Source organism: Thermobia domestica, chromosome 1 (genome assembly GCF_964235325.1).
Source record: "Thermobia domestica chromosome 1, izTheDome1.hap1.1, whole genome shotgun sequence".
Lineage (NCBI taxonomy): Eukaryota > Metazoa > Arthropoda > Insecta > Zygentoma > Lepismatidae > Thermobia > Thermobia domestica.
The window spans coordinates 207,275,431-207,300,475 of NC_137454.1; the positions used below are offsets into that span (position 1 = coordinate 207,275,431).

Consider the following 25,045-nt stretch of genomic DNA (forward strand, 5'->3'; position numbering starts at 1 on the left):
TTGTGAAATGAGTACGTAGGGCAGCCTGGGTAAAGAGAGTCAATATCGATTCAGGTTATCTTGATAGTCTCAGACGTTAAATTTCAAGAGCAAGTAAGAGACTTTTTTTTTCTTTCTTCCCCTCTTGTAAAAAAAAAAAAAAAAAAAAAATCCTAGTCCGAGTAGGGGTGTTCGATAAGGCTGAGGACCTATCTAACTTCGGGAGTGAAAATTTATCGAGTTGTCATCAGTTACTCGAGACCGTTCGAGTATTTGAAATTATCGAAATTTCGAGTATTATCGAAGTTTCACGTTATCAAAAGTAGTGATGGACAGTTCGGTTCCTTCACCTCTCCAATGATTCCTTCTTGCAGAAAAACTAGTCAAACAACTTTTTTCATCTCATAAGTTATTGCAAAGTTGTATTTGTGAGGAGAAAGGAAAGCGTACAGAAAGGGATTGCTTTTTCGCCCGACACACACAGACACACACACATGGAGTTCAATTTCTTCCTGAATTTTATCTGTTTGTTATTTGCTGACTGCTATTGTATCAGTGTTGCCAGACATACATACGGTCTTAAACGTACAAATAGGGTAATTTGCTCTTCATACAATATAGTATACGCCCAGCACCTCAACCATATAATCACGTACGGTGTTGCTAAAATGTTGTAGCAAAATTTTATTTTTAAGCCAAATATCGCGTTTGCTTTCTCATAATGACCACTAGTTCACACATTGCCGCAATCAGATATGATGATGATTTGACCAAATAGTCTCCAAATGTCTGAAAAGTTCCTGATCCTACTGTCGACTTTTTATGTTTACTAGATACGCTGCATGTTGGGATTTGTTTCGAAATTTAGTACGTAGTGAGTTCGGAGGTACCCCACGAACAATGACAGGAACGTAGCAAAAATGATTATGTGCCTGAAGATGCACGTGAGACACTACTTGAAATCCGTGTCATTTACAATAAAACAGATCCATGAACGAATTTCTTAGAAAAAATGTACACAATACTGCATTCAAGTTTATATACCTCGTACAGTGGTCAGCTCCCACAGGACATACAGCGTATTACAGTGCGCAGCAGCACGTGGAAAATTCATTTAAAATCTGCAGTATATTATTCGTACTCATTCGTACATTTCACTTTACTGTAACTACTAAAACTGGTTCCCTTTAATTTTAATTAATGCGTCTTTCTTATTTTTAATTTCCTATTTTATTGATTTCATAAAGCGACTCTTGAAAGGTTTATTTTCGTCGTTCCTCTGTCGTTTCACTCTCTGTGTCCCAGTTGTCTTCTTTCGTATTTAGAAATAATGAATTGCAAAGAGAATATTGTTTCAATTTTAATCTCCACACCTAGATTTTCAAAATATATATGTGTGTGATCAGGTTAAGTGCTGGAGAGTAGACCAAGAAATATGAAATTAGCCTAATCTAACTGAGTAATAGAACGTCAACTAAATGGGCTTACTCTGCGGAACAAAGGCAAAATCTGTCACACAATTTATTCAACACGACATATATTTCGTGATCATTCAATCTAACTTGTAAATTATCCAAATTTTGACTTCGCTAAACTAAACGTACACCCAAATTCGGAACAGCTTACATGAAAAATGTTACCTATAATGTGATAGAAAATACTTCAGACGAGTACATATTAAGAAGAAACGCTGAGTTGGTCAAAAGTGTATTACTGTCTTGTGCTTAAAATGAAAACAGATTGTAAGCTATTATAAGAAAAAAAAAATTAAAAGAAATTCAAGGAATCTCTGAAATGTTCCCATGGTTGCTTAAGTTAATTATACATCGGCAAGATAGTGTAAGATCGTGGATAGAAATTATCTTATGTAAATTGAACCATTTACACTAGGAATTAGCTTTCTGGGTTCTCGGCATCTGTGGCCATGTTAGCCCTCACATATGAGGATGACGTCGATTGGCGATCATACTGCCTGGGAAATTGGCAAGCGAGAAAGTAACCTTGCACCTTTGTAGCAGGTACTATTCCGGCACTTGCCTGGAATGAATAAGGAAAACACAGGAGAAGCCTCACTCAGGATGACTGGCCTGAAAAAGGTGTTAAAACTGCAGGGTTCTATAACACTGGCCCGCATTCCCATTGAGTCGAAACAAAGAATGTAACATGGCTATTAAACCACCTTCACGTGCTATCGCTCGCTCGGCATTAATAGGTGAATTAAGTGTTGAACTTTGATTTAAAAAAAAAAAAAAAGGAACCAACCAAGCTACTAATCCACTTTCGCCTATATATGCGAACCAGGGGTAAAGTTTACAATACACGCCCCAGTGTCTTCTTCCGCATCGGAAAGTAGCTCTTGTCGATATTATTATTATTATTATTATTATTATTATTATTTTTTTGTATTAATCTTGGTGATGTTAGATATCAACAAATGGCATTGTTGTTAGTTTCTCCACGTGGTTAAGTATAGTCTGATTTTGTACATGACGTATAGCGAAGGCATTATTCTTGTCTGTAACATATAGCGGAGCGCACTGTCTATATTACACCGTCTGTTGCTTTGGCTGTCAAATACGAGTTCTGACAAGTTCGTATTATGACTTCAATTTGTAATGGTTGTGATATTAACTTGAATTTTCTATTGACTTATACAATAACGAGGAGTTGCTAATGTTTTTGGAACGTCACGGTTTAATTAAATTGGATATAGATTGCTGTAAATATGGGGCAATTTTGAAGTTGCGTAAGGATAGAGGTCATCATATTTTTCGGTGTAATCGACAGGTTAATGAGGTAGAGTCCTTTTGGCGTCTGTTTGGCTTTCGTGGAACATTTTTCGAAGAATCAAAGTTACGTGTGCAGCAGATTATTTATTTATTTTCCTTTGGTGTTATGATAAAGAAGGTCGCCAAAAGTTTAATTGAACAAGAACTTCGTTGTTCATCTCGGACAGTTGTCGACTGGAGTAGCTTTTGTACGGAGATTTGTGTAGAGTGGATGTTGAAGAATTCGATAGCTATCGATGATCCTAAAGTTGTGGTGGAAGTTGACGAGGCGAAGTTCAGGAAGAGAAAATTTAATAAAGGAAGGCGTGTCGATGAACAGTGGGTGTGTCGTGGTGTTAAGTGTGGCAACTCCTTTTTTAAGTTCCTGTCGCTGATTGAGGTAAAGATTCTTTGCTATCTGTCAAAAAGGAGAAGATATTGCCTAGTACTATTATTATATCTGATTGTTGGAAGGGATATAATTGTTTGATGGATAAAGATTATGTACATCGACGTATTAATCACTGTATAGAATTGTTTGTACTTTAGCTAGTGGTGAAGTGCATGAAGAGAATAAGGAGCATTTGAACGGCGAGGAGTTGGTAGTTCATACACGGTCTATTGAAATATCGCTGGCTAGTGTTAGGTTTTTTATTCCTCATTTTGGAAGGAGACACGAACGTTTTGAAGGATATTTGAGGGACTTCTTGTTTTTTTCATACTCAATCGAAGTAGGATTGTGCACGATTTTTTGCTTGCTTGAGGAATTCCGATGCATGATGCACGCTATGGATTGTTTTTTGATTGCTGATTTGATTCTTTATCTTAATACTGTGGTAAGTAGTTTTATTTATTTTAGTGTATTACAATTTGGGGGGAAGGGAGGTGTTGCCTTATATTAATGTGTAATAGCGTTTTCTTTTTTTAAATTATTGGGAGGTTGCTCCTCAATTTGTTAATTGGGCTATAGAAGTGTTGTCCGTGCTTTGTAAACTTTATCCCCGGAAAACAAACTTTACAATACACGCTCCATTGGAAAGGATGTTATCTAAAGCATTGGGTTAGACGTGGAGCGGGCTTTGTACTGTATTCCCTTTTCTTGAGGTCGCTAGTGTCGCTTTGTTTATATTGTAGAATACGTACTTTTACAGAGTTGCCAACGGCTTAAAGCGCTAGGAAACTAAACGTGCTAGAGACAAAACCAGAAAGTAATCGAGAGGGAGAGACAGTGTCGATAGCAGATAATACATGTTGTTTGTTAGTGCTCAGCATTATCTTTCTTAGAAGATCGGCATACGAACAACAGGAAGAATGATTATTTCAGAAATAATAAAAACTTGTGCTTTCTTCTAACATTAAACAAGGGGATATGACCATTTGAAAATAATTTATTACTATTATTATTATTGTTATTATTTAATAGTTGTGATGCATTTGTTGTCAGTGGCGTCGCAAGCGGTGGGCAATGCCCAGGCCTCGCGCTTTAAGACAAACGAGCCTAAATACAATTTGACACTGACATTTATAAAGACCCATCGATTCAATAATTAAGAATGTAAATACAAACAATTATGAATTGGGATTTATTTACATAAAACATTACAGAATGGTGGCTTAAAACAAACTTCTCATCTATTCTTGTAATATTAGGCCACTAACATAGGCGACAGGCAGTGAGCTTACCTTAACATTGCAATAATGAAAGCAAACAAATCTGTCATTTGCTTAGCACTAATAACATAGTTGAGATTGACTGATTTCGAGAACTTACTATTATTATTAGCTACTTGAAGAAAGAAAAAAAAAGGCGTATTTTGGAGGAAGGAAATCCAATGTCGTATTTTGAAATGTGAAAAGCTGCGTGTTGTTTGTACTATTTCGAGTGGAGGCATGCTGATGTCAGACAATAGGATGTAATGAGGAAAATAGGTCCCCGTACTAAAAGAAAATTTGAGTTCCATGTGACATTTAGATTTTTAGCTTTATCAGAGCGTTATGTTGGTAAAAAAGAATTATTTAGCTTTGAGGAGTGACATGGAAGGCATTAGAAAAAAAGAAATGGAAGAACAGTTACATATTCAAATGTGAACATCGTGTTGATAGTGTGAATACAACGTGAGCACATGTTACATTATTTATCAAAGTGCTTATATAAGCCCTCCAATACAAATGAGTCAGTTGTCCATAGTTTCCTGAAGGCCGTGTCGTAATTTTACAAAATATAAAAGTACGTCATCGCAGTAAACATGTTAAGGAACGGGTTAACCAAATTTAACATAATGTTTTAGCGACATCTTTGTTCACGCTCATACCCACCGTCACTGACGCGCCTGATCTGGATGCACTACATCAGTAGTGTTCGGGTCTCAGTGCTGCGCTCTTGCCCTGAATCGGTTAGATAGCATTCGTGCTTTTCAATGGCCACCTCGTACAGGTTAGTTTGTATTTTTTACAGTGTAGTTTTTGTGGCATATTTCCAGACGCACTATTTACACGCAAAACAGTGTAGTTCTGTTCAAGTGAATGTTAACAGAGGTATTCTTGAAAAATACTTTCTAAGGTAGTGACGGTGTAGTAGTAATAGTAGTAGTAGCAGTAGTAGTAGTAGTAGTAGTACTCTACCAGTTCCGGTGACAAAGAACTGGGGGAGCGGGCTATACACAAGCCGTAAATTATTTGTTCCCTGTAAATCCTTCTTTTTAGAATTCGTTATAGGCCAACTATACAGGTTGCTTTTGGGAGCCGCACCATTTTTTAATAACATTACGATGCTTACACTAGCATGGACAATAATAAAGGTGCAGATAAATGAAGTAGGTACTGTTTGTATTACAGAACTGTGAACTTTGGTCACTTCACTACAGGAACTTCAGTAGATTTAAAAGTTCTTTAGAACAAGTACTAAGATGATAAACTATTATAGAAGAATTAGTTACATATATGCACCTACTTCTTCAATGAAAACAAAAAAAGCCAGGTTCTCAAATGAGCTCATTCCCTCTCTCGGCGATTTGTACCCTCTCACGAATTCTTTAATCTCTTGTGCTTGTACTCAAATATCCTTGTAATACAGAGAAATATATCATACATTACCTTTTTAATGAAATGTTAACATCAGGCTTCGGTCGTCCATGGAAAAAATACACTGCTTCTATTTAACAACAAAACGCACAATACGCTTTGACGATAGGAAAATGTCTTCTCTCAGTGCCCTCTATCCAAACACGAAAAGAAACAAGTACGCCTCGATGCGCGTATGTTTAATGAAAGAATACGCAGATGGCAAATAGCGGTCGTTATGAGACACAAATGAAGCCCGTGAGAAGCCATATTTCGTCTGCTGCATACAAAGTCTGCTCAATATTTTAACAATTAAAATTAATTTGACGATATATTCGACTAGGGTAATATTGTAATCTCCAAACATTACAATTTATTGCTTTAATTTGGCAATAGACAGAGATAGATCTATTTATGTATGATTGCATGGCAAATACCATAAGTGCTACTTGCAGAAAATTCTCATCATGTTTCTTTAAACTGATGATATATTCGTATTATAGAATACTTAAGGGAATATTCTATAATTAACAGTATTATAAAATATTCATACAGTGAAGCAGGGGTGCCCACAAGGGGGGGCTATGACGCAAACTGCGTCATTGAAATATTTGGGGGGGGTTAAAAATCTATATAAATATGTTTGAGGGAGTGTAAAAATTAATCGAAAAGATTTTTTTTCGTGGAAGAACACCTACGGATAGACAATTGAGGGGGGGTGCGTCATGGAGTTGAGGGGGGTGGGCACCACTGCAGTGAAGATTTCAGAAGATTTTCACTGGGGGATTTTCAATACACAGGGTGAGAAGTAATACTCCAGAAATACTAGTAACCCAAGTTGAGCACAATCGAAGATAAGCTGGGAGAGACATATAAATTCCCCCGGCCACCCTGAAATCGACTGCACATTCGTAGACTACGAGAAATTCACCTAATATAAGAAAATTTTGTAGCATAAATTCGCAATTAGGGAAAAAGCAGATTTTTGAGGCAAAAACTGAATTGTAGGGAACTAGGGCTTCGTTCCATATCGGTTTTTGCAAAGTTTGTGGATCGCGACACAAGGCAAATGTAGGGTCTCTTTAATCCGGACATGACCTCTTTTTCAGAACTCTGAAAATCGTGCGGGCGGCTTTTCTTACTAAATCGCCTGATGTCCTCTTTTTCCTGGTGGTGCTGGTGAACTTCGTATTTTTGGAAAGAAAATAAAAAGTAAAGAAGAGAAAGAAAGAAGAAAAACTTGGTATATTATTCCACATAGTGTGTAAACTTTTCATAATAATATATGGCCTTATGCAGAGTCGTTTTGACGTGTGATTAGTGTCATACTAAAGAGTTCGACTAGCATATATTTCCTGCAGTAGTCATGGTCTTTAGTATGATGCTAATCATACGTCAAAAGGATTCTGCATAGGGCGGATATGGTCTTATACAGAGTTGACGCATGTTTTGCGTCATACTAAAGACCTGACTACTGCAGGAAGCGTTAGTCTAACTCTTTAGTATTGCACTGATCACTCGTCATAAGGTTCATAATCTTTTGGTCTCGTTGTTACAATAAGTCGCAGTCTTTCTGTATGTGTTTGGATTAAGGGAAAATTTACGATTGCAGCATATATATAACAGTGTTACTGTCTTTACTTATTGAAATGTATTTTTCTACTTTCGAGCGGTCAACAATCAACAAAATTAGCCAATGGGCTATATAATAATAATAATAATAATAATAATAATAATAATAATAATAATAATAATAATAATAATAATAATAATAATAATAATAATAATAATAAACGAACAAAAATATACAGGGTGTTTTAAAACAACATCGACAACGTTTGGGAGGTGATTCCTCACACAGAGATAAGACAAAAAGAATAGACTAACCTGAATGCACAAATGCTTCCTTTTGGAGTTATGGGCTGCCGAAAACATGAAAAAAATGAACTTTAAAAGTCCATAGCTCGAATACTATGAGACCTACCGTAGTCGGGTCAAGAATTTATTTAGGAACTATTATGTTCACTATTCAAATATCAATGTTTCAGAATCCTGCCGTACTTCTGCAACAATTTTTATAGAGGTAGTTGGTGAGTACTTCAAATTATATGCCCATAGCCAAACTCCTTCCATAAAACTTGTTGTGTCAGTACCAGAGGATTTTGAAACATGTGTTTTTGGATAGAGCACATATTAGTTCTTAAGTGAAGTTTTGATCCGACTACGGTAGGTCCCATAGTTTTGGAGCAATGGACCTTTAAATTTCATTTTTTTCATGTTTTCGGCAATCTATTACTCCGAAAGGAAGCATTTGTGCACCCAGGTTGGTCTATACTTTTTGTCTTATTTTGATGTCAGGAATCACCTCCCAAACGTTGTCGGCAGGGGCGGACTGGCCCACCCTGCTACCCTGCAAATGCAGGTAGGCCCCCTCCACCAATTTTTTAAAAAAATGTGCTCAATTAACCCTACCAGCATAAAAAATGTGGCAGGGTAACTCCCGCAAAGTTGTGTTTTGCATAAAAAAGACGTAAAGTTAAAATTTCATGAACAGACCTTATTCTTCTTCACGTTTATCGACTTGAAAAGGTTCCGTCTATGAGACAACAGGCCTTAAAACATTGTGGTGTTTGTGATACAGCAGCTGTTAAAAACGAGCACGTTAACTACTACTTTTTTAATATAAGAAACACAGTAGATTTCAGGCTGTTATTGGATTTGGATACCATTGCCTACTCCGGTCCTTTTACAAGCCGGCGAGTGGCGAGTTTTAAAGAAACAATAATTTCGTAGATATTGTTATTGTGGAAAGTGGAGGTGGAGCCGGAACTTTTGAACTGCATTGTCCTCAGATCAAGTTTCGAAGAAAGAAATCGGATCAGGCTTCGTTGTTTTTTTTTTCAGTGCGGTAAACTGAAAAAAAAATTAGTCGCCACTATCAACGATTGTTTTATACAAACCTCAAACAATTACTATGAAGTTGCTGCCCTCGGCTTGTGTTTTATTTGTATATTACATCGAAGAGCAAATCTGATAGCAGCAATTCAATTATTGGAACATCAGTTACGTGTCGTTTGTCGTGGAAGACAGATGTGGTTGTGTCAGTATGGATGGTAGGAGTGATTGTAAGATTACTGTAAAGAAAAAATATAAAAGTGGTTCTAAAAAGCGAGAACACAAACGAAGATGTGATTTACAAAAAGCTGCATCTGACCCAAAACAACGTAGGCTATTTGAATCTGTGAAGCCCCAAGAAACAAATGAGCGTGATGTGACTCATTCGAGTACTGCAGGACAGTTGCCAGGTATTTTTTTGTTTGTTTGTTTTTCTGTTTAAGATGTTTATAAATTGTAATGTATACACTACGTCTGTGGTTAATTTCAGTCAATTGTAGCTTATCTTTTATGACTATTTTCACTTGAAATTACACAACTTTAACAGGTGAACATGAAATTAACTGAACTGTTTGCTGCCGCGTAGTGCTTTCAAACGGGTAAGATCAGGCTTTCATGGGTCAGGGGTCGAGTCAAGCCTGCTTGAGACACGGGTCGGGTCAGGTCACCTACGCTAGGGTCAGGGCTGCTCTAGCCACGGGTCGGCTCGGGTCAACTATCTTATGTGCCGTTTCAGCTAAATCCTCGGGTCGAGAGGGTCGGGTCGAGTTGAACGTCGACCCGACCCGACTCATGACCCGAATAGGTTTTATCCGAAACGACGCATAAGAAAGTTGACCCGACCTGTAACCCAAGGAGGTTCGACTCGAGCCCTGACCCGATGAAGCCTGACCTGACCCGTTTGAGAGCACTAGCTGCCAGCACTGGGCTTAGTAAGTGTTGGTGTAACTTCTAAAAGTGCTGAACATTTATGCTGTCAGTCAAATCAGTGTGTATATCGTGTAAATGTTAACTTCCCTTTAGTTATTTAAAGTTAATTTAAAATAAAAGTGTAGTAAAATGTAAAAATTATTTGTGATGTACAAAGTAGGTACTCATATAAAAAGAGAAGTTGGGGCCAGCCGAGGAATGGACGGACAACACTATACGATAGACGATATCTAATCTTTCTGCGACATGAAGATATGATATTATGACTTTCTTATGTCAACTAAAACCTTGCGTTTCGAAATCTATCGCAAATTTACCTTCAATCGCATTCTTTGTGTTGCATTGAGGTCACAAAGTTACAGCCTTTTCAAGTTTCCAACACTGACGCCATGTCTGTTGTCTCACCTGACACGCCTGCTTGGGGGGGGGAGTCGTCTGCTATGTGCGGGGCGTACTTCCTCAAGATTATACAGCAATATTTAGACGAGTTTGTGTATGTGGGTTACAACAGTTTCTTCTCGCCAAAAAGACAGGTACAGAGAGAGATTGCGGCACATTCGCGAGCAGACTCCCGACTGAAGTAAATGGTATTATTTACGTATCAAGGGAGAGGGGAGCCCCAGATCAGCTATGACAAAGTACGGATCTTCTTTAAGTAGGATGGTTGCAGGTTTGGTTACCTAAAAAAAGTTTCAGATATGTTATTTTACATGAAAACGCAGTAAAAATTACCTCAAATTAATTAACGTTTCCCAAATGTCTATATCCAATTTGATATTAGGACTGATTTATGAGGAAAGAAACTTACATTATTTCTGTCAGTGCTTTAATTATGAAATATTTAGTGTTTCAAAGTTGACTTGAGATTAGTTTTTACGTATTGCACATGTATATATTTTGGGTTTTCTAAAACATGACACTCATTTGTTTAAATAAATGGTTTAAATTCATTACATAAAAAAAAAAAAAAACAATAGCATTATATAAATAACTGAAAGCACCAATTCCGGTATTGTGTGTGTTTACAATAAAAACTGATAATGCCAATTACACTGTATGAGTTACTATTAAAATGTTCCTACTTCAGATTTTTTGTAATTAATGTTTTGCTTTTGTATGAATATATGGGATACTATTTATGGGTTCGAAGATGGACTTTTATATGTAATACATATGAAGAATGCCAAGTACATTTTTTACATTTTTATACAGTGGGCCCTCATTTCAGTTTAGCAGGGTGGGCCCTATGGTTGCCAGTCCGCCCCTGGTTGTCGGTGTTGTTTAGAAACATCCTGTATAGTCGATTTAAATAGCTCAATTTTCACTGCTCGTTTTGCCGTCAGGAGAGGGAGACGTACAGTAACCTGGAACGAAATTATGAACAAAGAACACATATTTAAAGTTATTTCCTTAATGAGGAACATTAAAATGACGAAAAGAAATTGTATTCTTAGTGATGCTCTGAGTAAGAGATCAACATAATTAAGGATAAATTATAATGTGTAGTTTTCGATAAAAGAGAAAAAATAACCTTTGTGGCGCTGAAACATGTCATTCATTTAATACAGGGTGTTTCAAAACAACAATGATGAAGTTTGGGGCGTGATTCCTGACACCACGATAACACAAAAAGCATAGACCAACATGGGTGCACAAACGCCTTGCTTTCGGAGTTATAGATTGCCGAAAACATGAAAAAATTAACTTTAGTCCATAGCTCCAAAACTGAGACCTACCGTAGTCGGGTCAAACCTTCACTTAGGAACAAATATGTAGGCTATCGAAAAATACATGTTTCAAAATCGTAAGGTACTCACGCAACAATTTTTATAGAGAGAGTTTGGCTACGGACATATAATCTGAAGTACTCACCAACTACCTCTATAAAAATTGTTGCGTGAGTACCTTAGGATTGTCAAACATGGATATTTGGATAGGGTACATGCTAGTTCTATGAGAAGGTCTTTGACCCAACTACGGTAAGTCACATAGTTTTGGAGCTATGGACCTTTAAAGTCCATTTTTTCATGTTTTCGGCAGCCTATAATTCTGAAAGGAAGCATTTGTGCACCCAGGTTGGTCTATACGTTTTGTCTTATCTTGATGTCAGGAATCACCTCCCAAACGTTGTCGGTGTTGTTTTGAAACACCCTGTATAATAATCGATTTTTATTTTACTAAAATAATTATATACGCCTATTTGTGTGCTGTATATGTAACAAATAGGAATGGGCACGAGTCGAGCTAAAACTCGACTCGACGAGTCAAAGGTAATTTTCTCGAGCCGAGTTCCGAGTCGTGTCACTGTTTTGAGGTCGGCTTTCCAGTCTAGCCAAGTTTGATAAATGGCTCGCTCGTTCAGCCTGTTTTAAGTCGTTTTGAAATCATGGCCTGATTAGACTGGCAAGCGAAAGCCATGAGAAATGTAAGAATTAATATGGAATACTTTTAGTGTTGCTCACGACAGGAGTGCATCTCGTCTCGTACTTTAGTGCATCTTGTGGGGTGCTTTTAATGTATCTCGTCTCGTCTCGATAACGAGACAATAGATTTTTGAAGGATACAGTCTCAAATGGGCCTAGGACAAATCTGCCAATTACCAAATGCGCCAATCGTGAAAATGGACAAATCTGCCAATGGACAAATCCGCCAATGGACAAATCTGCCAATTGACAAATCTGCCAATTACCAAATCTGCCAATTACTAAATGTGCCAAACGCGAAAATGACCAAATGCGCCAATTGTGAAAAAAGACAAATCTGCCAATTACCAAATGCGCCAAACGCGAAAATGACCAAATGCGCCAATTGTGAAAATGGACAAATCAGCCAATTGACAAATCTGCCAATTGCCAAATGCGCTAATCGTGAGAATGGACAGATCTACCAATGGACAAATCTGCCAATTGACAAATCCGCCAATTACCAAATCTGCCAATGGACAAATCTGCCAAAGGATAAGTCACCGAACTATCATTTTATTTTAGATGTATTCTTCAATCATCATCCTACAATATTACGAAAAAGAAGAAGAATTATTTATGAAAGAAAGCGGAAAAGAGTATTTTAATTTTGATGTGTTTTACTTTAATTAATTCGCAATTATGTTTCGAAATGAATGTTTACTGATGTTGGTTGTTGGAGTTTAGTATCCCATTGCTGTACATAGGTTATATGAGACGTGAAGTAACGCGTTTGAATTTTAATGCCCTCTTACTAGGAATCGAACCCGAAAAGACTAATGTTTGTTGTAATTATTCGATAGCCAACAAATAATTTTTAGAGTAAGTTTCTCTTTATGTAGTTAATACGTTTAAAGTGGATTGAATATGATCCAAGATTAGTTCATATAAAAGGAAAATTAGTATAATTGAGTTCACTTCGCATCTATTAGTAAATACACATTAGTAACTGGTGTTTTGTAACTTGTATGCTTAGTGATTTTGTAATAATTTTGTGATCCTGATTACAGATTTCTAAAGTGAAAAATATTAACTGTTAACAATCGGATTGTACCTTTTGTTACTTGATTTCCTCTTAACACTGACACACATATTTCCAAGAATGAAACGCGTAGTTCTAACAGTCTTCCAATGACGAGACATATATCATTCCATTGATAATATTGAGGTAAACAAAATGTTATACATGCGTGTAAAAACCCATGTAAACTTTTCTAGAACATGTAGTAAAATATCGTATTCGTAGATATGAACATTGATGCTCTGTTACAGCTATTTACTGATATAAAAGTGAAATTGAATTACATCGTCATTAACCATGCACACTGATCTTGGAGATTGGCCTCCCTGAATGTAGATATCTTTATTCGAATTTGTGACAAGGAAATACACATATTTCAATGCCTCCCCAAAATTATACAGAAGTCGTCGTCGCTGTCATTAAGATCTTTTTTACACCAATTCTAAGACTACATTACTCAGTTAATGAGATATAGTCCACACTGTTGATTGATTTTCTTCCTTTAAAAATAACATTGTCAAACACATTATATATGTATAAATCGATAAATCACATCGAACCAAATAAAATGAGATACTCGAATACAAGTTTAGTTTATAAAAAAAAAAATATCCTGCACTAACAACTGTATCTTTCGTTGCCAATAATCAGTGACAGCTTTCATTCATTGTCCTGGCAGTAGTGAACTAGCAGTTTCCTTGTCTTTTCGGACATGGTGACACATACAGTTTTTCGAACATGATAGCTAGTTGTAATAGTAGGTAATAACAATCAAGTTAATTAAAAAGTCTTGGTAATAAGTATTTTCAAATTGGTTAAAATGAATACGAACCTGTTTTCGGAACGGGTAATTTGAATAGGGACATCAAAATATAAGCCGTCACTTTAGAATCTTTTTAAAGAAAATTACAAAAGTGTTTACTTAAAATATTTACTTTATATTTTACAAGGCTATGAAAATATTTCTTCACATTCTTTCAAATATTCACAACTTTCACAATTACAAACTAGAATTTCTCACCAAGTACAAGATCGTATAAAAAATAAATACCAAAATTTATAGTTGTAAAAGAATTTTTTCTGTTATAACTTTCGATTTTAAAATTCACGACTGTAAATCAGGTCAACAGGACAAAAGTTACTTGTAATATGGGCAAAGTTCCTACAATCTAAGAACCCCGCAAACCTGACTTAATAAATTATATATAAAAAAAACTATATATTCTAAACGTTCTAAATAGAGTACTCAAAAAAGATCTCAAGATACGTGTTTGCAAACAAGTCATGATTATACTAACTACTGCCTACTTATTAACGATGTTATTATTGCTAAAATAATTGCGTTTCTTCTTACTTTCCTTATTCATTTTCTGTTAAAGATTATAGCTTCTTGTTCAAGACTTTTTATTATTAACTTTTACCGACTGTATTTTTCTACTTATAATAAGGAATACATATATTGGTTTATTTCGAAAATGTAAAAAAGAAGCAGACATCCGCTTAATGAATTAGGTCAGCCATAGCTCGTAGATTTCATGGTCTTTCACACAAATTCTATGCGAGGTCCAACCAAACTTGTGAAATCTCCATCCCCGTAAAGGTCGTCAGCACAGTTGCAACTTCGTTTTTGTTGAAATAGTCAAGTAACAATATTTATATGGTTCAAGTCCTTTTTCTTTATTATTTCTTCTACTACTTTTAAATTTGAAAATTGAAAGAGCTTTTGTGTAAAGTGTATCCCTCTCATAGTGGGCTACTTACATGATGATGCACCACAGGCACTTCGTCGGTAACTTCAAACTTGAAATACTCATAACGGAATAAATTGAGTTGAGTTGATTTTAGTTTAGCGTCCCTTTCAGCAGCGAGGCTATATGAGACGTGGATCTACTGATTAACGTGGAATCCGAACCACATGAGCTCCCGCCGGGAATCGAACCCGGGTCTCCCACGCCAAAGGCGCGTACGCTAACCGCTTAGCCACGGAGGAGCTCTCATAACGGAATAAACAAAATAAACAAAGAAAAGAAATAAACTGGCTCCCCAAAGACCACAATATTAGCCACGGTTACCCCCTTTGTGGTCATATCAGTAAAGAAACGCAGTTTGTCCTTTACAAGATAATATTTCTTCGACATACATTTAGATTCTTTTTAAGAATAAATAATATACGATAACCCAACACATTACTCACATATTTATCTTCGTATTCTCTTGTATTTCTTTCATTATAATATATTCATGGGCATATATAGATTGATCCTTTGGAACAAATGCTATAACTTCAATAAAAGTATCACAAATTGCCTACTTATAATACAGCATATATAAAGTATATATATTCTCTTATTATTTGCGTAGGTGTTATTCTCTTACATACAATTTTTACTTTATGGTTTTCAATGAATAGGTTAGGTTCTCTAAAATAACGATGTGTATGACATGTTCCCTTTTCTGTACTTATAAATTTATTCATACAAAACTTAACATTTCGACTCATATTTCTTTGATTTACTAACTAGTTATATATTTTTCATTATTCATTTCGATAACCTGAGAATAGTTGTAAACTATAAATTTATAAAGTAAGTAGTCATAACTTCGAAATCAACATGTTTTCTTCTTCCATTTCTCATTCAGTCACTTTCTTTTAGAAAAAATGTACTGTGTCTTTTTTACAATTGCAAACGTAATATAGAGTCACAATGATACAATTTAATGGCATATAAATATTATAATGTCTTATAAATGTTCGTTAAAATGTCATACATTAAAGCTTATACATACCACGTTTTTGATAAAGTTATTACAACCCATTAGTGGCGTCTTAGGAAGAAGGGCAATGTATTATACGACATTACATTAGAGTTGGGGAACCGGTCAAAACTCCCACAGCCAAAACACCCACACTCAAGAAATGTCAAAACGCCCACACAAACGGTCATAACTCCCACACAAATGGACAAATCTCCCAAATACACGAACGGTCATAACCCCCACTAAATTGAAATCCAATCCAATCGAACATGATGTCTTTCGACTACAAATTTAACATTAAATTTAGTATTTGCATATTAGTCCCCCCACACACACAGACACAGAGGTCGAGATGGTTATAAAGATGAAGTCACAACTTTAGAATTGCTCATGTTCTGCTATTAAAAAGAGAAGTATAACATGACTTTTAATAGGGTGTGACCAATTCTCGGCAAACTGAAAATGTCACACGCTATTTATAAAAGAGAGAGAAAGCAAGAGAAGGGAAAGAAGGAAGGTTAGGACAACCAACAGCAATGTTACTTCCAGATATACTTTCGGGCACTTGGTTCTCTCAGTCGAATATGAATAAAAATGTCCCCAGTAGCAAAGATAAATCACATTTCACTCTTGTGAAGAACACTTCACCAAATAATGTCCAAGTGCAGCTTTCTGATAGTTTGTTTTGTCCCACGCTACCCATACAATACTTTTAGAAGAAATCATCACCAGTATAGAGGCTAGAGGTACCTACTAGGTATATTTAAGATAAAAAGTAGTAATCCTGACCTTCAACAAGATACTATCTCGATATCTGCCTGATAAAACTGAGCAAAAATTTGCGTTTGAGTATCGAAATTCGATAAAAGTTTTTTGCTATTTCGACCACCTGCTGCTTGTTATTTTAAGTACCTTCTCCATCTTACAAGAACTTGTAGCAAAATGGGTTCAGAAAGTCACTATTTTTTTCCACGTGACTTTACTCGTGAAAAAGAAAATGTGATAAACCACAATACATAGCCTAATGTTTCTTTCTTTGAGTATTATTTCAAACCTCAGAATGTATACATATTTAAATTTAATAGACATAATAATCCTATTTCTCTATTAATGCTCACATACTAAGTATAAATAGAAGAATCATTGTACCGCTTGTTTTAGTGTGCTTGCTTTCCAGTGATAAAAGTTCTAGTTCAATCCAGGATACCAGCTATGTTGAATATTTTTCAACATTATATTATATCTCGTCATGATGGGGACTGTACCACCACTTACTTGAAAACTTATGTAGGTTCAAAACAGAACATACCTAACATCAAAATTTAAATGACACCCATTTGCAGGAAATAGGAATACACTCATAATAGTTCATGTTAACTTGTAGTATTCCATTAAAGCATTTCTCAACCTTTGTGGTATGGTTACTATCAATCTTTCCCAGGCAAACATTAACTTAAGGTATATTACCACAAAATATTAAATAACAATGAATACCTGACACTTAAATAATTTCTTTCCTGAACAACTCAATCGTTTTACTGAGCTCCTATGTCACTAAATGGTTAGCGTACGTGTCTTTGGCGTGGAAGACCCGGGTTCGCTTCCTGGTGGGAGTCATGTGGTTCGGATTCCACGTTAATCAGTAGGTCTCATATCATATAGCCTCGCTGTTGAAAGGGACGTTAAACTCAAAATCAACTCAAGTTATATCGTTTTGCTATGTTTGTAAGTAGCATGTCCATCACTGTCAGGAGAATTGATATAATAATTGACGCAACTTCCTACTTAATAGTGTGTTATTTTAGTGGTATTTTAACTACCAGAGCTTCGAAATTAATTGATATTTAATTGTTTTCAGTTTCGTATAACATACAAGTTTGTTTACATTTTTCTTTTTACTTTCTCCTTAATTCCTTATAACCACGATTTCTTACAGTGAAATATGCCTTATGTAATGAATATAAGAACTATGAGTATTAAAAACATACAATTCGACGGGATCTTTACACTGAGAGAAATGAAAATTTAAAATAAAACAAACCTGTTTATTTTCTGAACCAATATGGAAACTCTTTCGACTTAGATTCCTTCAAACTGATTGGTTCATAAGTTGTGAAACAAATGTAGTAAAAAAATAAATTTAAATCAACGAATGGATTTGGTTCAAAGTGTCTTTAATGAGTTAACAGTTTAAACATTTGAAAGAAAAAATCTGAACCAAAATTGGGTAGTTCTCAATTCATTTAATTAAGCAGTTAGATGTTTGTACCAACATGTAGTAAAATTTAAACAAACTAGTAGTTCAGAATAGTTTAACTTTGTTTGAAAATAACCTAATCTGAGTTGAATTGTAGGATAGAGAGTTGTGAATGGCTAATGTTTGAACGGAATTTGACTACTATAAATTCGAAATTAAATAGGCCCTAAATTAAGGTCTATATCAGCGTTTCCCAACCGGTGTGCCGCGGCACACTGGTGTACCGCGAATGGGCCGCTGGTGTGCCGCGAGGAAATCGAAACAAATTATTAATTCTATAGGAATCAAATTGCAAGACATAGGGGAAAATGTATATTTGTATTTAACATTACTATGAACCACTACTATAAATCTACAATTTTAAGTTTCATACTGTGTTACTTTTCTGTACATTTTTGATGTTGTAAAACGTATTTATCATTTTCATGACCATTATTGCTTCTTTATTGTTGCAGACTATTTCATAACTTGAAATTTTAACATATCATTCAATAAATTCAACAAAGCAAATGTGCATCAAATTACCTACATTTGTGTTTTAAAAGTATAGGAGATTTGTTTGTTTATTCGTTATTTAGTGATCTTCCCTTTTAGTTAAAGGGTAGATACAGTTTTCGAAAGAGAAAGTGGATTTTTAAAAACCCGAATCCTATATTTCATTGCAATTCTTTTCTATTTTAAAATTAGAATGAAAAATAAGCATAATGATTTACCACGGGGGAAAATCAGTGATCAAGCTTTCTTCTCTGTAAGGAGATCAGTAATCACATAAAAATACCACGATATTTTATATTTACAAATAATAATAGTAATAAGATATATATAATATGGGTGTGCCGCGAGAATTCAAGTTACACCTATAGTGTGCCGCAAGTTGACAAAGGTTGGGAAACGCTGGTCTATATTATGGTAAAGCTTCGTGATAATATGCCAAATATCATATCTACGCCAAATTTATGAAACAGCTCCAATGATTTTTGTAACAACCCTACATTTTATTATATGTTGTTCCCATATAACATACACGTGCAAACCTCTCTTTTTAGAAAAAAATCAATATATAATTAGTATACTAACTTACTATAACAATTTTAATAAAGTGTTAAATTTATCTTACTTTCCGTGATCGATTGTAGTTGCGCAAAAACAGATCCATTCACTTGTAATAGAAAGTACGGCAATTGGGTATGAACACTAAAAAGGGGGACAAAACACTACTAATATAAAGGGGCCATGTAATTAGGTTATAGTGTAAAGCTAAAAAAGTGAGAGCAGCAATTACCTTCACGCACCTAATCGCCGATGGACAGCAAACTTGTTAATATTATTCCCAATTTAACTGAATTTTAAGACATTGTTGAGGAATAATTTTAGTAGTATATAATTATATCTATACGCTTTTATTTGAATCACTTCACTTCAGATCTACGATTAGTTTCATTATATTTTCATTAATTGATAGTCATCCAACGATGCGTTCAAACATAGAATATTCACTAACAATCATTGCATTGGCCAACAACTTAAATTAATTTGTTTACAGTTAACTAAATATTAAAAAAAAAAAAAAACACCAAATTTGTTATATTTAATTTGAACATGTGGTTTAGTCCAGTCATTTGAATTAATAATTTTTCAATTTAAAAGTTGGTTTACATCGATCAAAAGTGTCTGCTTACTGTGTCAAAATGTTTTCAGTAGACCTTATATTGAATGCTGTAAATTTCTTGTATCTTATACACTAACATGAGAGACGGACATAGGGCGTATTGTGAAGTTATACACTCAGAAAAAATGTATGTGGCGTACGTAAAAACGTAGGTTACATGTGTAAATCCTGTAGTTTTTGGACTTAAGGTAGAACTAAAAAAAACGTATAACTAAAAAAGTATAACTAAGACATACTTTCCGTATAAATATTTCGAATAAACGTACTTTCTGTACGAACGAAAGAACTGTATATAAGTGATCAGGAGGTCACATACAGATATACGCATGTAACATACAGCTGGCGTATGTAACATACGTATACGTATGTGATACATGGAAGACTGCTAGATGTCATACATCCTAAAACGGCATTATGTAGTATCTAAGTGAGGAAAATCTGTAGCATATGGATAACGTGTGCTCCTTGCAGATTCCTGTAGTAAACAATGATTCCGTATATTTGTACAATGTATCGCTGTCCGGATAACCGACTTTTCTCAGTGTATTAATTAATAAGAATTTGCGTCCGGTGAAGGGGAATGTTAAATGTTCGAAAAATTTTCTATATATATATTTATATATATTCTATCTATATATATATTTACAACAATGAGGAATATCCCAGTCGAATCGATAAGTGTCAGTAAACTAGACAAATGTTTAGAAGGGAGATGAAAAACAGAGCCGTAGCTATAGACTTCGGCGCCCCTACACCACTCACCTTATCGAGCTTTTTTTTTTTTTTTTTTTTTTTTTTTTTTTTTTTTTTTTTTTTACAAATAAGACAAACAGCTGTTGTCTGGTTGCACAGATTATTGCAACAGCCAAAAGTGATCATTCTCTATTCTTTTACAAATAAAAGCTGTTTTTAAGAGGCTTATTTTGGACTTTTTGTTGAACTTACAAAACTGCCTCTGGCTGTACACATCCACCTTGAGAACAGTTATGAAAATTTACAATGTTTACGTTTCATACTATCTAGAAGAAATGAAATTTTAATATGTTTGAAACTATGTGTTTAAAAAGAAATGTTCGAAATGGGTAACAGCTTCAATTTCCAGTAATAATTGTAAACTTTTGTAAATTTATTCTGTATGTGACCACATAAAGAAGATTTTAATTTTGATTGTTTTACAGTAAAAAATATTTTGTGAAATGTAACGGAAGCTCTGAATGGACCTTCTTTGCGAATTTCTTAATATTGATCGATAGAGGTGAAGAATAGTTTAATGTTTGTACTTGAAATCCAAAATATAGTTTTGCTACTATATACATTTAAAATTATAGTACTTACTTAATTTCTTAATGACTGAAAATTTTGAATTTAAGGTTACTTATTATTAATAAACATACAAAATATCACACAACTAGATACGTAAACACACACACACACACACACACACACAAAAGAAATCCTGGCGATACAAGTGGTTGATGGGGAAATGATCCCAATCGTGTCTTCACTGTTCGCGTTTTCCCGTTTTGCCTTATGATTCTTATCACAGGAAACGTCAACCAAAAATTGGTACTTAATGACTTGTTATCATAAGGCAAAATGGGAATTCCCCTTTCGCCTTACAATAATTTTCATATATTGGTAGCCCTGTTTTAGCAAATATAAATGTAATTAAAATGTTCAACAGAAGGATACTGAAAAACTGGAAAGAAAAAAGTTGCATTGAAAAAGAAGGTAACAATGTAATGGATTCGAAATCAGAACTAAGAATTAATTATCACAGAGCAGGGGTGGACTGGCAAACTTTGGCCCACCATCAAAATTTTGACCCATGAATCCGACCATTATGGCTCACGAATCCGGATTTTCGACACCCTACTGCAATTCATGGGAACAAAGTTATACCTAATTACAAAAAAATAAATAAATAAATAAATAAATAAATAAATAAATAAATAAATAAATAAATAAATAAATAAAAAATAAAGAAGAAAGAAAAGAACAAAGAAAGAAAGAAGAAAAGAAAAACGGCATAAACATAGTCCTACAAGTTCTGGAGTGCGTAAGTGTTTGTTTTTGTACGTAAAACAGTAGAATCTCTTTTAACAAGGGCGGATCAAAGGGGTGATAAGGGGCTATAGCCCCCCTTGACGCTCAGCTTTACACTGGATAAAATGGGCTTCAATTCTGCTTTACACTGGATAAAACGGCAAATTATGGTTTAGCCCTTCCCTTGATCATATCCTGGATCCGCCACTGCCTTTTAACCTTACATGTATCCACCTTACATAGATTTTATTTCTTTTACCTCAATATAAATCGTTTATTCTGCCTACAGAAATAGAATTGTAACTCCTCGAAAACGTGGCGAGCACCAACCGAGAGTAAGTGAAACTAAAGTAGTAAGTTACTAAGAGAGAAGGAAATCGGCGACTTCCAGTCGAGAGTACTGAACTAAAGGAGTAAATTACTACAGGAGTAAATTTTTCGTTTACTACTGTAGTAAATTTATTTACTCCAAAACTGGTGGAGAGCACCATCAAAGAGTACGCTACTACATTAGTAACTTCAGGAGTAAATAAGCCCAAAATTTACTCCTAAGCAGTAGTAGGAGTAAAGTTAGAGAGTAAGATTAGTTCTTTGGTTTCTACGTGTTAAATATCGAATTCTATGGATTACTTGGACTACGAAGAATATATGGAGAAGGAGGAAGAAGTAGACATCTCAAGAATGAGAGTTTTAGTGGAGAGAAGAGACCTATTAGCAATGTATAATGACATTGATTTCAAAGAGCGTTTTGGGTTGCTTAAGGAATCTTTTGAGAGGCTACTTGATATGTTGGAGCCGTTACTGCAGCATAATTATGACAGGAACCGTGCTTTGTCTCCTAAGCTGCAACTTCTTTGTAAATTGCGAATCCTTCGCATTGGTACTTATCAAATCTTAGCAGGGGATCTCATTAACATACATCGTAATACTGCTGGAAGAGCTTTTAACAGTGTGATAGACAGTTCAATTGCCTTAAAGCCACTGTGTGTGTGTCCACGCCACAGAACAATATATATATATATATATATATATATATATATATATATATATATATATATATATATATATATATATATATATATATATATATATATATATATATATATATATATAGCTATATATATATATATATACAGTGGCCGCTCAGGTTTACACGAGATAAAATGGGCTTCAATCCTGCTTTACACTGGATAAAACGGCAAACTATGGTTTAGCCCCTCCCTTGATCATATCCTGGATCCGCCACTATATATATATATATATATATATATATATATATATATATATATAGTATATATAAAGGAAAAAAGTGAATTCTATCGAATTGGTTGATTCCCGAATGTCATAGGAGTCATGTGTACCTATACCCATACTTTGTCCTTTTGGAGCACAAGCAGAACTATACAGAAATTGCAAGAATTTCTTTTTTATCAATACACAAATCATTTCTGATGCCAATATGAAGATTTTGAACGTGGTAAGCCATTGGCAGAGTTCCACGCATGATGCACGCATTTGAGACAATAGTAGAATTCATCCAGAATTGGAAAACGAACAATATAATGGGTTGCTTGTTGGAGATAGTGGATATGCTCTCTCCAAACATCTTATGACTCTTATGTTTCGACCTCAGACAGGAGTCGTAGGGCGCTACAATAAAGCCCATGTTGTTACAAGATGTGTAATAGAACGTACATTCTGTGTTTAGAAGAACCGTTTCCAAATTCTCACTAAAACAATGAGATATAAACAAAACATGTGTGGGAATGTTATTGAGGATACTGCAGTTCTACACAACTTGGGAACAGAAGTACGTGTGTTTCACCCTGATGCTGTGCAGTGTTTCTTTCAGAAAAAAATGTCCCGGAGGGAACACTTAGCATCCGAAGGGGATCATATTATTTTTACATGGTACTATTCTATTTATTATTATATTATAGAAGTATTATTTTCGTCTCCTCCCAGAAAAAACTCTCAGAGCTTCCGAGGGGCAATCCCCCCCTTCCAAAAAAAAAAAAACATGTCTAGAAGAAACACTGGTGTTGTGGATGTGAATGCCATGAACCAATATGCATTTCAGCCAGAACCAGATGCTGCAGGACAAGCTGTCAGAAAAATTATACCTAATTTGCTAGTAAAATAATAAATGAGTATAAATACTTTTCCTTCTTAAATGAACAAATAAGGCACTGGATCGTCACTACTGCAGTGAAATGTCACCCATTTTATTTATGTATAATTTTAGTTATGTATCTCTCTTTTTCTTTCTTTTCCTTCTTCTTTATTTTGCAATTAGGGGATTAAGATTTTCATTTTATTTCTTTCTTCAGTACACAGAGTTATACAATAAGGATGCTTTGATTATTTCTAAGAAAAAGAAGATGTCTACTTTTATAACTTCGCTGATACAAATAAATATTAGAATGTGGTAAACACAAATATTATGTCATGTGAAAAACAAGAACTAACCATTGGGAAATATATCAAGCAAAAAGAATATGTTTCATACAGTGGCGTATTTACGATCTTGTTTCCGGGAGGGCTTTGTTAACTTTCGGGGGGGAGGGACTTTGCCTGAAAATGTGAAAATTCTGCAAGATATTTCATATATTTTACTATAGTAAGTAAGATTTCGGGGGGGCTTAAGCTCGGAAGACCTCCCCTAAATACGCCACTGGTTTCATAGATATAAAATATATTCACATTCATTTATAAAAACATAAATTTCTGGAACACATTGCCTGAAGAGCCCATTTCGTTCTTGAATTCGTTCTTATTCATAACTTCCATTTTAAGGTTATGGTCTTCCACGATTTCTTTTTGTCTTTCAATTAACAACATTTTTGTATTATATTTCTCTCGTATTAAACGCATTTTTAACGAATGAAGCTCGTCTGCTTTTTACAACAACTTGCTGTACTTCACTACAATCGCATGTTCTCTGCCTTTTTTCATGGGCACTTCTTCTGATAAGCTTCAACTCCCAATAGGAAACGAAATGCACGTGCCAACAGTGCAGAAATGGCTTACTTCTTTAGTAAAAAGGCGTTACTACTTTAGTTACAACTAGAGATGCAAGGGCTCGGAAAAAAACCGGCTTTTTTGGAAAAAAACTCGGTTTTTTCTGCTTTGCTTTTTTGCTTGGGAAATTTTGGGCTTTTTTCAAAATTCTGCTTTAAATCGATAAAGCAGACTTTGTTT

General features: G+C 34.9%; 1 protein-coding gene across 2 annotated transcripts in view; it reads right to left on the reverse strand.

The window, feature by feature from the left end:
- Nucleotides 1-5,997, reverse strand: part of LOC145693294 (uncharacterized) — a 77,346-nt gene extending 71,349 nt beyond the window's left edge. For both annotated transcript variants that reach the window (XM_081769154.1, XM_081769162.1), the window contains exon 1: nucleotides 5,841-5,997. The gene's annotated coding sequence lies outside the window, so the exon portion shown is untranslated. The remainder of the gene's footprint in view (nucleotides 1-5,840) is intronic.
- Nucleotides 5,998-25,045: the final 19,048 nt, after the last annotated feature.